We start from the raw sequence: 16315 nt of genomic DNA on the forward strand, positions 1-16315 counted from the left end.
TTTCAGTCACTCCATCCTTAATTATAGACTAGTAATTTCTCAATCACAGATGTTAAGCTAACTGGTCCATAATTTCCTGATTTCGCTCTCTCACCTTTCTTAAATAGTGGAGTGACATGCAATTTTCCAATCTAAAGGAACGGTTCCTGAATCGAGAGAACTTGTGAAGATTATAGTTAGGGCATCTGCAATGTTCTCACCTACTTCCTTTAAAACCCTGGGATGGAAACCACCTGATCCTGGGGATTTGTCACTCTGTGGTGCCATTATTTTCTTCATTACTGTTAATTTGCTTACGTTAATTATGTGAGTCCTCGTCCCTGATTCAAAATTAGATATCCTTGGAGCATTCGGCATGCTAACCCCTTCCTTTCCTGTAAATACTGACACAAGGGGCAGCATTTTAGCACCCGCTATCGGGTGCGTTCCTGGCGGGGGGGCCCCGAAAATCGTGAAATCCCGTAGCGGGACCGGAGCCCGCCTCGAACCCGTGCACTTCCGGGTTTACCCCACAGATGCGCCGGCGTGCGCGCGCAGCCCCCGCTGGTGGGAATCCCGCAGGCAATTAAAGCCAGCGGGATGCCACTTGAGAGTATTTAGTTGGCTTGTTCAGGTCATTAACTGACCTGATTAAGGGATTGTGTGAGGAGGGGTGGGATTTTAGAGCAAACTGGGACGGTTTCCCACACTGGGGGAAACACTCCCAGTTCAAATGGACCTGTTGCAGCCATCAGCCTGTGGCAGCTGCAAAGGTCCATTTGACAGGTGGGGGGAGAGAACCTCACTCATTGCAGGAGGCCACTCTGTCACTTGGGCAAAGTTTGGCCTCCACCATCCTCCTCCTGACAATCAAAGTCACCAACTTGCACACTTACCCCGGTGTCCAGACACATGTACCTACCTTGCGGACCCCCTCAGATGTACATCTTCCGGATGGGGGCCGCCGTAGCTGCAGTCATGACCTCCTCGGAGTGCGAACAACATCACCAGCCTCGCCATCCACGCCGTCCACCTCTGACACGTGGAGCTCCACAACACTGTGCTGTGACACATCCACCTGCACAGCAGGAGGGAGGGCTACCGCAGAGAGAGATGCGTCGCAGAGGGCACTTCCCTCGCCACAGGGTCCATAGACCGAGGCTCAGCTTCCTGGACCTCTCTGAGCAGCAGTGCACATGGAGGCTCAGAGTCACTCGACATGTAGTCGTGGACATCTGCAGCCTCCTTCATGCCAAGCTGCTCCTGGCTGGCCCGAGCACCATCTTCTTACCGGTCGCTGTCAAAGTCACCACTTCCCTCAACAAACTCTCGTCCGCATCCTTCCAGGGTGCAACCGGGGACATCGCCGACGTCTCTCAGTCGTCTGCACAAAAGAGCCCTGGAAATACACCTACACCCACTCTGCAGTGACACAATGGGTGGCATCAGTTGTGGGTCTTCATAGTGATCCTCAGGAGCGGGCATTATTGCACAAACCAGACAAGATTCGCAAAGACATGGCAGTAGTGGTGCCAATATAATATGTAATGTGAGTTGGTCAGAAATTCAATATAAGTAACAACCATGACAAACTCTCAAACACCCTTGTGCATCCCCTTCATGCTCACGACACGTTTGCCTTACGCTGCCTACTGCACATATGTGATGCATGCCCTGTGGCTGCAGCACAGGTAGTGGCAGGTTGAGTGAGGCTGGCCGTGAAAGAGATGCATGAGAGGCTGAGTATGAGATAGAGCCATGAGATTGTATGAGGATTGGGTTGAGTGGTAGTGGCGGGATGAGTACTGGCGAGGTGAGTAGGTGCAGGTACGATGAGAATGAGGTTTGAGTGGGTATGAGGAGTGATGTGACAGAGTAGTGTTGGCAGTGCAGAAGGAGATGTGGGTTGGGGGCGGTGATGTGGCAGACGGGGTGTGGGGGAAAGAGTAAGTGTACTCACTTTGGCTGATCTACTGAGGTCATTGGAGCGGCTCCTGCACTGTATGCAGGTGGGCGATATGTTGGTGGCGCAGGTGACCCCCTCTGCCACCTCGAGCCAGGCCTTCCTGGTGGCAGAGGCAGGCCGCTTCCTCCCGCCCGCCGGGAGGAAGATCTCTGTCCTCCCCCTCCTCCTCACCCCATGTATTGATACCTGGAGTGAGGCATCATTAAACTGGGAGCAGCCTTCCCCCTGGGCTGCTCCATGCTGTGATTTTTTCTGTTTGTTGCAGCATCTGTCAGTGGAGGACTGCCCCTTTAACTAGAGAGCCTCCAGCTGACAGATCTTACTGCGCATGTGCAGCCCGCCCGATGCACAGATCAGCAGTGGGGAACCCGGAGGACCAGGTAAGTGGATTGGATGCTACAATTGCGCGGGAAGCTGACTAATTTCACCAGGCGCGTTACCCACGCGCCCGATATTCCCCCCGCCGAGAACCCGCAGCCCTGCTATCATCGGGCCCAAAGTAATTATTTAACATGTCCACCATTTCCATATTTTCACTTACAATATCACCATTATCAGTTTTTAAGGGTCCCACATTGCTCTTGACCACCCTCTTTTTCTTAATATAACCCTGTAAACATTTTTTGTGTTGATTTTGATATCCCTTGCCAGTTTCATTTCATACTTCCTTTTTGTAGCTCTTACTATCCGTTTTGTCACTTTGTTGTTCGTTGTGTCTCTCCCAGTCATCAGGACCTGTTCTGTTTTTTGAATTTTTGTCTGTTTTTTCTTTTAGTTTTATGTTGTCCCTTACTTCTTTGTCATCCATGGTTGTTTTTTTTGGCAAGTAGAGCTCTTTCCCCTTAAGGGTATAAACTGATTCTGCATCATGTTAAATCCTTTTTTGAACACCTCCCACTGATCTTCTGTCATTTTACCCGTTAACAGATTAGTCCAATTTACTGTGGACCGTCTCCACCTCATTGCACTTACCTAAATTTAGCATCTTAGTAGCTGTTATGGGTTTCTCCCTTTCAAACACAACATTGAACTCGATCATATTATGATCGCTATTAGATAAATGTTCACGCATTGTTAGGCTGTTAACTAAATCTGGCTCGTTACTCATTATTAAATCTAATATGGCCTGCCCCCTTCTTGGTTCTAGGACATATTGTTGCAGAAAGCTGTCCTGAACACACTGAAGAAATTCACTACCTTTCTGACATGAGCTCATCGGCTTATCCCTATCTATATGAAATCCCCCATCTGCCTTTGCTACATGCTTGTTTAACCTCTGCATTTATACATTCTGCCACTTTACAGCTGCTATCAGGGAGCCTATACACAACCCCCATTACAGTCTTAAATCCTTTTCTATTTCCCATTCCTAGATCCAGCAGTGCTTCCTCTGTTGTTGGGCTTTTTACAAACTGTAAGAAAGGAGTCCTGCACACATTGTAAAAACTCCATTCTCTGTACCCCTTACCTACCTCTTCTTGCCAATTTATTTGTGGATAGTACTAGGTAGTGCTGAGATTACAAACACTCAGGTGCTGTCATTAGGGGCTATAGGAACATTGATAGCAGGAAGGCCTTCATCTGTCAACCAGTTTTCCCTAGTCACCACTGCAGCCCCGCCTGCATGGAAGAGGCAGCTAGGGTCTTTTGGTGATGAGAGCCAAGCAGTAAGGTTGATAATAGGGGCTCTCATCCATTTTCTGATGCTCTTCTGTGACTTACTGAACCTGCTAATAAGTATTATTTGAAACAGGGCAACACACAAATCAATTCTAGCGATCAGGGCCTAGAAATGTGGTCGCGCCTGAGAAAAGGGTGAGCAGGGGGTGGAGCGCACGTGCTTCACACACCTGTTCACGTGGGCGCAAGGACAACACCACGTTAGTGTAACCAGCTCATTATAATGAATCAGGCATGCAGCCAGCTGCTTATTGGCTGTGCACCTATTTGGGGGTGGGGGATCGGGTTTCACTGACGCCACTGACGCATTCTCTGATGCCGTGTTGGAGGTCCTGGTCCAAGTAAAGGATGGAGAAGGGAAATCTTGCTCCCCCAAGGGGACAGAAAGCCCTTCAGGCAACACCTCCACCACCAGTGGGAAGAGGTCTCTAAGGGGGTCAACGCCAGGAGCTTAGCTGCCAGGATAATGGCTGCAATGTCATAAAAAGCTCAATGACCTCACCAGAGATCTCCACGTAAGAATCTTAGCTCTCACATCAATTATTCCCAGCTCACGCCTGCACCACCTGAAGAAACACTACTCAACCACACTACCCTCCCCTGCTTCCCTTCACTCTCCCACACTTCACTCCATCTCCTTCTCCTCCGACTCACAAATTCTGTACTTCCTACTCTCACCATTATTATAACCCTCACTTCCCCACAACTCATATCTTGCACACAATATCTGCACTATTTGATCATGACAAGCACAATCTCAAAACAGTTCATAACGCTGTCACTAACGTACTCCATTCTTTCTTGCAGAGGGAATGTATAGGATCAGAAAACATCATTACAGTGTATCAGGCCACTCTCAAAGAAAGATTACAATGTGTCTGCATGAAATAAAATGGTGCAGTTATTTAACCAGGATGCAGTTTAGCTCTTCTAAAAATATTTTTCGCTGGTAATTCAATTAAAGTTTTATTTTGGAGCTGTACTGGCATATATACAGTGAAGTATTTCTAAGGAATCTAAGACTCAAAATCCTTCACAGTATTCACAGCCTTAGTGTTTTTTATTTATTTGCCGTAGGTTGATCTGGCAGCTTTTGAAAATGATTAATACTCTTGAATGTAGCAACATTCGAAACATCGACTGGAATGAGAAAGTGCCTCGCAGCTACACTTTACTGAAATCTGTCGTTACAGTGCATCAAAAATTAGAGAGACTGAAGGTAATGTTACTGGAAATGCCTCAAAATGTGGTCGTCAGGCTGAAAGATTTATTTGTAATTGAGGAATAATGCACTCAAAGTTCTTGAAATTATTTGTTGAACAAAACATTGTTTGGAATGTATTACTCGAATGTTAGAAATAGATTTTTATCAGAGGGAGTTTTAAATCTCTAAAGCATTATTGAACTGCTTCACCAGCCTACGCTTTTTTTTTATTGAGAAGTCATGGTGAAGAGACACAGTGCAGTACCAAGGTGGAGGAGAATAAAGAAGATGGGGTGGGCTGGATTCTTCTCCTGTTGGTGGGTTAGCGATAGGGCTAGACCAATGTCTGCCCATGTGACTCCACTGCTAATCCACTGCAATTTCCTCCCAGGGCCTTCATTTGGTATGCAGAGCGAGTTTGAAGCAATAATATCGCTTCTGATGGGGGTAAGCAATTCAAAGTTGCAGTATTTAAAATGCTGTAACAGAACGTAACAAACATCATCTGGAATGAGAAAATGCCCCACAGCTACACTTTACTGAGAGGGCTGAGGGGTGACCTGATAGAGGTCTTTAAGATTATGAGAGGGTTCGATAGGTCAGACGTAGAGAAAATTTTTGTGGTGGAGTCCAAAGCTAGAGGTCAGAAATATAAGATTATCACTAATAAATCCAATAGGGAATTCAAGAGAAACCTTTTTACCCAAAGAGTGGTAAGAATGTGGAACTCGCTACCACAAGGAATAGTTGAGGCAAATAGCATAGATGCATTTAAGGGGAAGCTAGATAAGCACATGAGGGAGAAAGGAATAGAAGGATATGTTGATAGGGTTAAATGAAGCAGGGTGGGGGGAGGCTCGTGTGGAACATAAACGCCAGCATAGACCAGTTGGGCTGAATGGCCTGTTTCTGTGCTATACATTCTATGTAATTCTATGTTGCAATTTAAACAGAGCAGGAAGCAGCAGTGACCAAAATGTCTGAAAAAGCAATAGCCTCGAGGGTGTCAGCAACTGGAAGGACCCCAAGACTCTTGAATGTATCCGATGAGGTCCTTTGACCCCATGAATTTAGGCAGGATCAGTAGCGGAGGTGTGGGGCAGGCATATCTTGACACTTACACCAAGATGCTTCGGCCTATAGATTTTCAGGACCAAGTGTTTTGGAGTCTTAAAAGTTTTTTTTTGCCAGAAATTTTAGACTGAGCCCTTTGATAACTTTCACACAGGTGCTCACCTCTGCCCGTGGTGTTCTTTCTCACTGCTGTGATGTGGAAATACAGTTCAACATTGTGAATTAAACATTCTAGGAATACTACCCGACATATCTATGACACCCAGGCGATCCTTTGAAGTGGAATCCGATGTCTTTGAAGAAGCTAGTAATTATAATATTAATTATTTCTATCAGTCAGATAGATGGACTGCTATCCACATCCCATCGTAGTCTGGAGATATTTTCTGGGTCATGACTGAAGTAAAATCTTTTGATATTTAACTCTGACATGACACCTCCTTAATGGTTGTGTCAATCAGAGGCAGTGTGCTCTGTTTTTTCTCACAGTTGCCAAACAATCCTGACTTGATGAGGATTGTCTACTGGTAATGACATGACTGGAGGCTGGCCAACCTCATAGTTAATATGAAAGAGCATAGCTGGAGTTTTGCACTTCAGCAGAGCCCTCCTTGGGGGTGGGGAGGTGGGGGGAGCGGAAAGTAGCCATTGCAGGCTCGAGCAGATGCCAACTATCTGTAGGGCAGCTAAAGAGAAGTCCAATTTTCTTTTTAATTTTTAAATTTTGAAGAAACTCTTGGGGTGACGTTTTAAAATTTCAGTGCCCTCTGCTTGCCTCATCAATGCTGAATGGTAGTTACATGCTGGTATGCTTTGCGTTCAGTGTTGCTACGGTGGTGATGACAGAAAAAGTGATATACGATATCACTCATTACTGTCCACTTTGAATATGCCTTCTCATGTTTGGTTGGACATATTTAACAGCTGCTGTCACTTCTATTAGAAGTGTCTGTAGCTGACAAGGTCGCCACACAATTTCCTGCCCCTGCCCACCTAGAACTGCCCAAAATCAGGCAGAACGCCCATGGAAAATTGGGCCTCATATATGTATTACTACATATAGATCCTGAAGTCCAAGCAAATTAAATGCCTTCAGAAACATCTGTCATGTCTTTATATTAACTGATAGTCGATCGGACTAGCTGCAATTTCATATAAACAAGGTATAATACAAAAATATATTATGACGGATGCCATGTCCATCATAATAGTTTTGATAAATAAAGAAAAGGACTTGCTATGGAGAGAAAGACTGGAAGCTTTGGTGACCAAGGGAACACCTATCAGATGACAACCTTTTCCTGATCCTGTGCAAGAATACAAATGAGATGCTATAAGATTCTCTCTGGATTTCACAAAATCATAAAAATTACAGCACAGAATGAGAACTTCTGACCTCTCGTGCCTGTGCCAGTACTAACTCTTTAACTGAAATTACCGACTGAAATTCCATTTTCCTGTTCTTTCCCCATATCTTTTTATATTCTTCCTTTTTAAATACCGAGGCCTCGAAATTCCAATAGGAACCAAGGCAGAATGTCAACGGATCTTCAAATTGGGGGGAACAGAAAATGGAGCAGAAGTTGGTTCTGCCATGATTCCGCCCTATTTGTTAGCTGTAACCATTTTCCGGTAGAGGGGACGATGGGCAAATCTTTCCCGTACATCAAGGCAGTGGGAGTCACCAGGCTGCTTAGGAAATTCTTCCCAGAACACCATTGTAAGGCCTCAGTGGAACTCTCAGAGGTAGGATAAGGCCAATTGAGGTGTTTTTAAAAGGACTCAGAAGCCCTGTAAAGGAAGATGATTGATTTCATAGGGGATCGATTATTTGCAAATGGGTTCTTTTGAAGCTGAAGATATTTTTTCCTCTGTGTTCAGCGGCTTAGGAAGGGCCTCAGGGCACCTTTCGATTTGAAATGATGTTATAGTCTCTAACTCAATAGCTACTTGCTTTAAACCATTCTACTACAGCACCAGCAACTTGCATTTGTATAACACCTATAACATAGAAAAATATCCCGAGATGTTTCACAGAGGTGTAATCAGACAAAAATGAAGGCAAAAACAAAGAAGGAGATATTAGGAGGGGTGACCAAACTTTGGTCAGAAAGATGGGTTTTAAAGAGGGTGTTAAATGAAGAGAGGGAGGTGGGGAGGTGAAGGGGTTTAAGGGGAGAATTTCAGACCCCTCCTCTGGCAGAGGCCCACCATTGCTATTTCAATTCAATTAAATTAGTCAAGCATCACCTGCCCTTTACAAGCCTCATGTTGACTGTCCCTGATTAGTCAATCCTTCTCCAAGTGTTCATTAATTTCATCCCATATAATGGACTCTGGATGGAAGTTTTGTGAGGCCCTGAGCTGATGGTGGAGCCTTGCAGGCAATGGGCCGCAAAATCAGGCATCTGACCTCATATACCCGATTCACTGGGCACCTCATTTTATGAAGTTGCGGCGATGGAGCGAGACCAGCTCTGAGGAAATTCCTGGCCTAAGTTTATTGCTTGTTTTCCTGCATTTTTATCAACGGTCAAAGTAAAAACTGCATTTTGCTGATTTTCTCTGATTTACACAGTTTTTTTAGGGTCCAATTATTTTTTCCATTATTTTCTCTCTTTTTTATACTAAAAATAAAGCTTGAAAAAACTCCAAAAAACAAGGTTTTTAAATTTATGGGAAAAAATGACTTTGAAGGTCCTTAACTATGTTTTATGCATTATTTTGATTGAAAACATGTTTATGTATTGAATACTGTTTATTTTACGTAGTTTTCCAAAATCCTTTTAAACATAAAGGTTGGATGAATTCCCTAGGAAGAGGGTACAGGTTTTATTTGATCACTTTTTTAATGAGACACTACACAGTCACTACTCTTCACCTCTGGATTCCAGGTTCATGTAAAGCCTGGCCAAAGCACATTCACGTGTTTCACTGATGGCAACTGTGAAGGGTGGATGAATCCACTTCAATCAGTCACATAGCTTATAGTCTTGGGTCAGCACATACTTAGGTCAGCACAAGACTACCTCAGTTTACCACAATTTAGCAATCACGGTGTGGCTCATGATTGGCAACGTGAAGAATAAATAGAAGCCAATTGAAGTTGATGGCTAATTCCACAGCTGATCTACGCGAGCTTGTTATTAAAAAACTGGGTTTCCAGCATGATATGCACCTACTGTAGTGTATTACATAACTGCCGACTGAACATGTAATTGCATGCAAGCTTTTGTTTTGTATAGATGAATAGCACCGTCTTGAAAAATACACAATCTCTTTCCGTCTTTTTGCTCTACTTCTGGGTGAGTGGTGTGTAAAGTAGCACTTAATAGTCATATAGTTTTAATGATCATCTGGATTGTGTTTGTTACAAATCTGTACCACTGGTTGATGAATGTTATCAAAATACACAAACATGCGGTTGATAGAGCCACCATTATTTGTCACAAAAAGAAAAATATACGTTTGTACACAATTGCCGTATTATAAATCCTATCAGCTTTCCTCTCAATGGTTTATCCTTGGCTTTGCTCAAGTAGAATCCTTTGCCAGTGAATGAAAGCAGCGTGACTCCAAGAAAATTCTTCAGTTCATTTCAGTCTCTTTGTAAGCACAACTATCACTATCTTCTTATTGCTGCCAGACATTTCTTGCACTATAATACATCAACATAATTCATGCTACATATCTTATTTGCATTTGAGCACTTCACCATCAATGGTATCAACATTTGGCATCTTTCCGTTTTCATATTCAGTACAATGAGAACAATTTCATGGGAAAAAATCTGTATTGTAGTAAAAGAGCATTCTCTTCACAATCCTCAGCTGCCGTTTTGAATTAGAGGGACAGCGTAACACTCAAGTGTGCAATTAGATCGTTAGGTAGATTGTTACGGTGATTCCATGATCGTTTGCTCCCAGTGGGAAAGCTGTGCTTGAAGGGAGCATGGGTCAGAGACAGGGCTCGAACATTGTTGGCCCAACTCTCTGAACTTTATTTCCATCGATTGCAGCTTCCTGCTGGAGTGTGGGATCACAGAATCACCTCTAAGTCCTCAGCCAAGCTACAGGCAGAATATTGCCGTGAAAGTGCAGCATCCTTTAATAGGAGGGAGTGGAACAAACTCTATCCTTAACTTTATTCTTAGATGGTAGAGCTGGCTGTAAACTATATTTGCATCAAGTAATCTTTCGAGTGATTCAAATTAGGTATGTTCAATAGCTTTAGGAATAAAACTCATGAGATAACTTTGCTTAAATATTATATTTTTAATATAGTAATATTTTAAGCAATTATTTGAAGTCCTCTTGAAATCTCTTGTGTATCTGCACTTTACAAATCTCATTTTCTTCAATAATTTGTTTTTTACTTTTTACAGGATGTATTGTTTGAGTTATTGAACATAAATAAGTCATGATTCTCAGCTGGGGGAAAAAACATGAAAAGCAATGTTTGGGAGAAAAACGGCACTCGGTATTAAAAGAAAAGCTTCTTAGCAGGTGAAATGAGCACTATTTATTATCCTACAGTTGAAATCCATCAAGTAAACTGACCAGCCTTCACATTGAGTTAATTTGTGTTTCGTTCAGTGAGCAGAAAGCAAAAGTCTTCTAATATAAATATAAATAATTAATACACGATACCCTGTGGCATTGCTCTGAGTTGTATCAGAACACGGGTGTTCTACCATATTATCAGGCACACTAGTTTAACAGCATTGAAGGTGACAACTAAGATGTGGGAACAGTAGGAAGGGGGCCTAGTTCTCACAGTGCTGGAAAGGAGTCTGAGGACCTAGCAGTACTTTGAGAAAGGTCTTGGGGTCTACAAACACTGGGAGGGAGGGAGGCTTTGGTGCCTGGAAGCATTACAGAGAGGGCTTCTCGGACCCCTGGAGCAGTTACCAAAAGTATGAGGTAACTGGGAGGACGTTCTAGAAATTTGTGATAACTGTAAGAGGCAGGTCTTGGAATCTGAATGATAGAAATCTTGGGGAAGATTTTCCTGAGGTCAAACTGGAGGAAGAAGACTCTTTGGGCATAGGAGGACAGGATCTGGCAGTATTGGGGGGTTGGTATGATCTGGTGGTTCTGAGGGAATGGAGGCCCATGAAAAAGAGGGTCAAATTGCCCTTAGCCGTTTCTGGACCATTAGCTGCCTGCCCACCTGTCAGCCACCTTCTCTAATTCACCCAGAGTCCCTTTTGGGATATCAAATGTTTCTACTTGAACTCAGACTAACTATCGATGTGTGTTTCGAAATTCTCAAACTGCACATGCTCAGATATGGTTGGTAAATCTTTTCAAGTGTTCTGGGAAACGTTGGGGAAGAGGGAGATGTCCAGTTCACAGCCACCCATTTAGCACTGGTAAAATGGGGGCCAGACCTCTGAATTTTACATGGGAGTCTCTTGCACCCGTGTTGACCAGAAGTGCGCCCAATGCCATTCCATTTTGAGTTGAGAGCGTTTTAGTCATCCAGAATGCCTGATAAATATAAGAAAATGAGTTGTTTCAGGACCCTACTGCCAATTTCAACTTCCTAAGCACTGGACTTGCCTGTTCTAAAATCTGGCCACAAACCTTGAGGTGGGAACAGTTGGGAGGGATGCTGTACTAATGATATTTGTAGGGGGTGGTGGTGTGTGTCAGCTTCACCACTGACTTCTGAGCGCTCCGAATCGCTCCCACTCCCTGGGTTCTAGACCTTGGACTTATTTGGGGGTTGTGACAAAGTGCAGCAGACAACTGGTTTTGGTGCAAGAAACTTTGACCTTTATTCAAGAGAGGAAATACAACACAACAATCTTAACACTCTAATAAAATGGGGAACACTTCAGTACACGCAAAGGAAATTACAGTAGAAGGATACCTCACCCCTCCCAATCCCACTGTACTAGTTAGGTTGGACTCTAAAGGGCCAGAGATAATGCTCACCAAACGAATCCTTGAGAGTAATTCACCCAGAGGTAAGTCAGAAATAGATTGTAGAGTGGAAACTTTGCGGATCTTCGGTTTTCTCCCGAGTTGGTTTTCTTTGGTCGCGGTGGCCCAATATTACCCGGTTGGTTGGTGGCAATATTCGGTTGGTTGTTTCGTAAGGCCCTTGTTGCTGCGAGGTGTCTGATGGTCACTGGGGCTGTTGTTCTGGTTTCTTCTTGTGTGTCGGCCTGCTTCTAGAGCTGCTGACCTTCCCTGTCGAACTGCTTTCCTTGTTGTTCGCTGGAAGCTGCTTTCCTTTCAGACACAGGCAGCACCAAGACAAGCAGCCCACCAGAGCCAGCAAGCCAGAGAGAGAGAGAGAGAGAGAGAGGTTTCCAGTTTCCACTTGTGTATCTCTCTCTTACAATGGTCTTCGACACTTTTAAAAAAAACACTTCATGTCTGTTTAAACAGTTCTTACAAAGTCCTTAAGAATCTTTGATGGCTTTTTGATGGTCCCTCATCATGTTGCCATTGCTTCTCCCGATGGGTCATTGTTAATTCCCATTTGCTGATCACCTGGTATACAGGCTTCCTTTTGTATCCAACATCCTAGGTGTTGATAGGTTTTGCATTAAAACAAAAACATGGCCCCACCATGTCTGGAGCAGTTGCCTCTTTCAATGGCTGACTGCTTTTCGAATTCGTGCTGAGTGTCGACCACCTGCTGTCGGTTTTGCATTAAAACAGAGACATGTCTGAAGCATTAATTCTCCGAAGTTCCACGGTGTGCGTGTTGTTGATTTCGTCTGGTGACCTCTCACCTATCCTTCCATTTTAGGATTATAGTCAATGGCCAAAGTTTTCCCATGGTCAGGGTTTTTTAGGGTTTTTCTCCGGGTTTTGGGGGATCTGTGAATTTTGAGAATCTTACAATTTAAAGGGTAATCAGCTAAGTAAGTACCTGGTTACTGCTAGTGGGCCTTTATGCCAATTTCTGGCTGTGTTGGCTACTGTGGTTGACTAAAAAAATTGTGTCGGGTTATTTTTTAGAGCTGTCAGACAATCGCTGCCCAGGGGCTTGTGCACAAAGTTACTCTGCCAACATGGGTGTGCTGCTTGGTCTGCCATTGTGGCTGGAGGATGAGGAGGGGGAAGAGCAGCAAATCCGAGTGCAGAGACCTGCAGCTGCAGGGAAAAGAGGGTGAAATGGGGTGGGGGGGAGGGCGCAAGATGCCTTACACTACACTAGTTTACAGGACTAGAATGTTACCTCCAATTAAGTAAGAAGCTGTGCGTTTTGTGGCACCACTTTACTAGGGAGGCTGAGACAGTCATTGGAAATAATAATTGGGAGAGATGTAAAACAGGTTGTACATTCCCTATGCCCGTTTTACACTATCGCAAAGTCAAAATTACCCCCAATCTAAGTTATCACTTCAGTTCTGTGCTGATGGAGTGCTGAGACTGGTGGAGGTTCCACCATTTGGATGAGACATTAAACCGGGACTCAGTCTGTCTGTTAATTATCTTATGTCAATATTTGAATAAGATATTGTAACTGAGTGAGAGAGGGAGAGCCAGAGGCTTTTGAGAGTTCTGTATCCACGATAGGGGTACAGCTTTAAGAAGTTGTATAAAATATCAGAATGACCACGGCAACGTTATATAGCTTTAAGAAATTGTTGACCTTAATTGCCTTTAAACAGGAACTATTCCCAGCCTGCAAGGATAAAAGACAGGGAAATAGTTCAGTTGAGGAGTTTGGGGTGTGTGCTGGTAAGTAATCCCTGGTACTGCTGGTTCATTGCTGCATGTAAGGACACAACTGCTAATGGGTGGATAAACCTCACTTGTTTTAACTATTAAGCTCTGGTCTGTATCTAATTGGTCACAGGTGCCTGGGACCTACTTGTTATAATATATACATATGTATGCATGTAGCTGGTGTCCTTGCTAACATTCCTCCCTTAACTGCAAAAACAAAGTAATTGCTGTTTGGAGTGTAGAACAGTAATGGGGAGAATTTCTGCAGGGTTCCCTGATCTTCTGCAGTAACTTTGGTGGAAGATCAGTGGAAACTCTGCAGAACTTTGAAGGGTTCAGCATAGGAGATCTGCTTACACTGAGATGCAAGCCCCACAACCTTTAGTGGCCTTTGGGGTAGAATTTTAGTTGTGGTTCCCAGACCTCCCACCATAACTTCAGTAGAAATCCAGAGAAAAGTTATACTAGCCATTTACACAATTTCTCCAGAATTTCTGCCAATCTCCCACTGAATGTACAGGGAGAAATGACAAATTACTGGTGTACTTGTATATACTAATCTAGTCATTGAGGGTTCTAGCAATATTCCTTCAAGTGAGGATATGTAGTCCATTTCAATCAAAAACTGCCATAGCTGGGAATGGGTGATTCTATGTATGACCAAATGAATTCATTACAAGAATGTTTGCCATTGATAGAGACCTGGGAGCCATAGCCAATCTTCCTGAATAATTGTTAAGGTGGCATCTATTGTGTTCTACCCATGAGGAGCTGATTACTGTTAAAATATGTTTTCCAATGTAGATAGCAGCTAGAGAATGATAGGTGTTGAAATCTCTAACATATTTACAAATGGATTCATGAGAGTTATCATTATAATCTGGGTGTTTCACCACAAGAACCAGCACTAACTTGGGGATAGAAATTAGTATGTGTTATGCCTGTTTATATTTAAGTAGACCAATTCACCAGTGGAATGGCCTGCATCCAATCTGTGCAGGTATTGGGTCCCTTGAATATGTAAATTAATGGCCTAATGCCTGTTAAAGGACCCTTTTTCAAAATTAGTTAGCAAGGGGCAAGGCAGGTATTGGACTTCAACCCTCTCCCAGAACTTGCCTGAGGGCCAATGCCTGAGTTGCAGCCTCTCGATATTGATATCTGAGGATGTGCAAGAGGCATCCATAGCTTGCTGGTCTAATTTAAGTGAGGCCTGAGGCCCAATTTTGATCAGGTCCAGGGCTACCCATTCTAGCCCAGGGACTGCTCCCTGCACCCAGTTTGTGCTGGCAGGCTGGTGCACTAATTTCTACCCCCCTAATCATTTCTCTGCCCAGCTTGCCCATCCTTTGGGAATTACTTAACGCCACGGAATAGCTGTGTTTCTGTGAGTCGCCTTTACTCCGTCTCTATTTCTAGTTCATTTCTAATGGTTCTTTCTAGTCTAAGCCATTACTGCAGTCTGCTCTGCAGGACCTAACTTGTGCTTCTCTGCAGATTTGTTGCTGGACATGGAGCTCATGGATGCCAATGGTATGGCCTCCAGGCATTGTGCCTCTATCAGCTGACTGTCCGGCACCACCAAGAAACACAAAGTAAACAGATTGCTGGGACACATGAGCGGCACCATCAGTAAAAAAACAGACCTGACTTCTCCAGTAATCACCCAACAATGCCTGGAAATCTCAGTCAAACAAATTCACACTATTGCACAAGATCCCAAGTAGGCAATACATTTGCACTGTGCAACTTCAATAAAGGGAAAGAGACTACTTTGTGCATTGTGTGAGCTACAAAGAATATAAGACATTTTTATTCAGATTATTTACATTGGTCTTATCAGATGAAGTGTTTAAGTTGTATGAATAAACTGCACTAACCTTCTTTGTTTATTTTGCAATCAGTAAATCAAGTAGCTTGCACCAGCTACAGTATTTATTTTATGACTAATTTAAATATTTTGCCCACAATCTCTTAAATGAAGACCTTAATTTGATGTGATCTGCAAGTACCACAAATCCCTTCCTAGAGTGTACAAAATATAAATATAAAAGTACTTTAAGTGCTGCATTGTTGGAGGTGGCATCTTTGGATGAGGGGTCAAGACAAGAGGATAAAATGAGAACAAATCTGACTTGTCCAAAGATTCAGGTGAACATTAAAGGTACTGTTTGAAGAAGAGCAGGGAGTTTTTCCACTGTCCTTTCAACTTCTCTCCCTCAACCAAAGTCATTAAAAATAGATTAACTGTTCAGTCTTCTCAGCTGATCGTCTGCATAAAATGGCTGCTGTTTTTGTTGATGTAACAGTCACTGCATTTCAAATTATTTGCATGTGAAATGCCTTTAGATGTTTCTCAGGCACTGTATTTCTCACTTGAACATTACATTCCGTTGGTTATGTTTGTTCTGGTTTTACTTTTAAAAAAAAAACATACTTTGAAGGCAATAAATTGATGAAAGACTGCAATATACAATGTACACCACATACATTTCAGGATAATGTATGTACACCACATACATTATCCTGAAATGTATGTGGTGTACCTGTTCAATATGATCTTCTGCTGTGTTTCCCCAAGTGAGATTTGTGAACTTCTATGTAACTATAGGTATAGAATCTCCACCTATGATGGTGGGCAGAAAGAAGGCAGGAGCCATGGGAAGCCATTGCAGTGTACAATAGCAACAAACATTTCCAGACCAGACATAAAACAGA

At 43.3% G+C, this 16315-nt stretch overlaps 1 long non-coding RNA gene across 1 annotated transcript; it reads left to right on the forward strand.

Moving 5' to 3' along the window:
- Window positions 1–9122: 9122 nt before the first annotated feature.
- On the forward strand, window positions 9123–15467 carry LOC137335043 (uncharacterized). The gene is made up of 4 exons (XR_010966322.1): window positions 9123–9208; window positions 10288–10408; window positions 13540–13609; window positions 15095–15467. It is a non-coding gene; the product is annotated as an uncharacterized lncRNA (long non-coding RNA).
- Window positions 15468–16315: the final 848 nt, after the last annotated feature.

This window comes from Heptranchias perlo, chromosome 1 (genome assembly GCF_035084215.1).
Source record: "Heptranchias perlo isolate sHepPer1 chromosome 1, sHepPer1.hap1, whole genome shotgun sequence".
NCBI lineage: Eukaryota > Metazoa > Chordata > Chondrichthyes > Hexanchiformes > Hexanchidae > Heptranchias > Heptranchias perlo.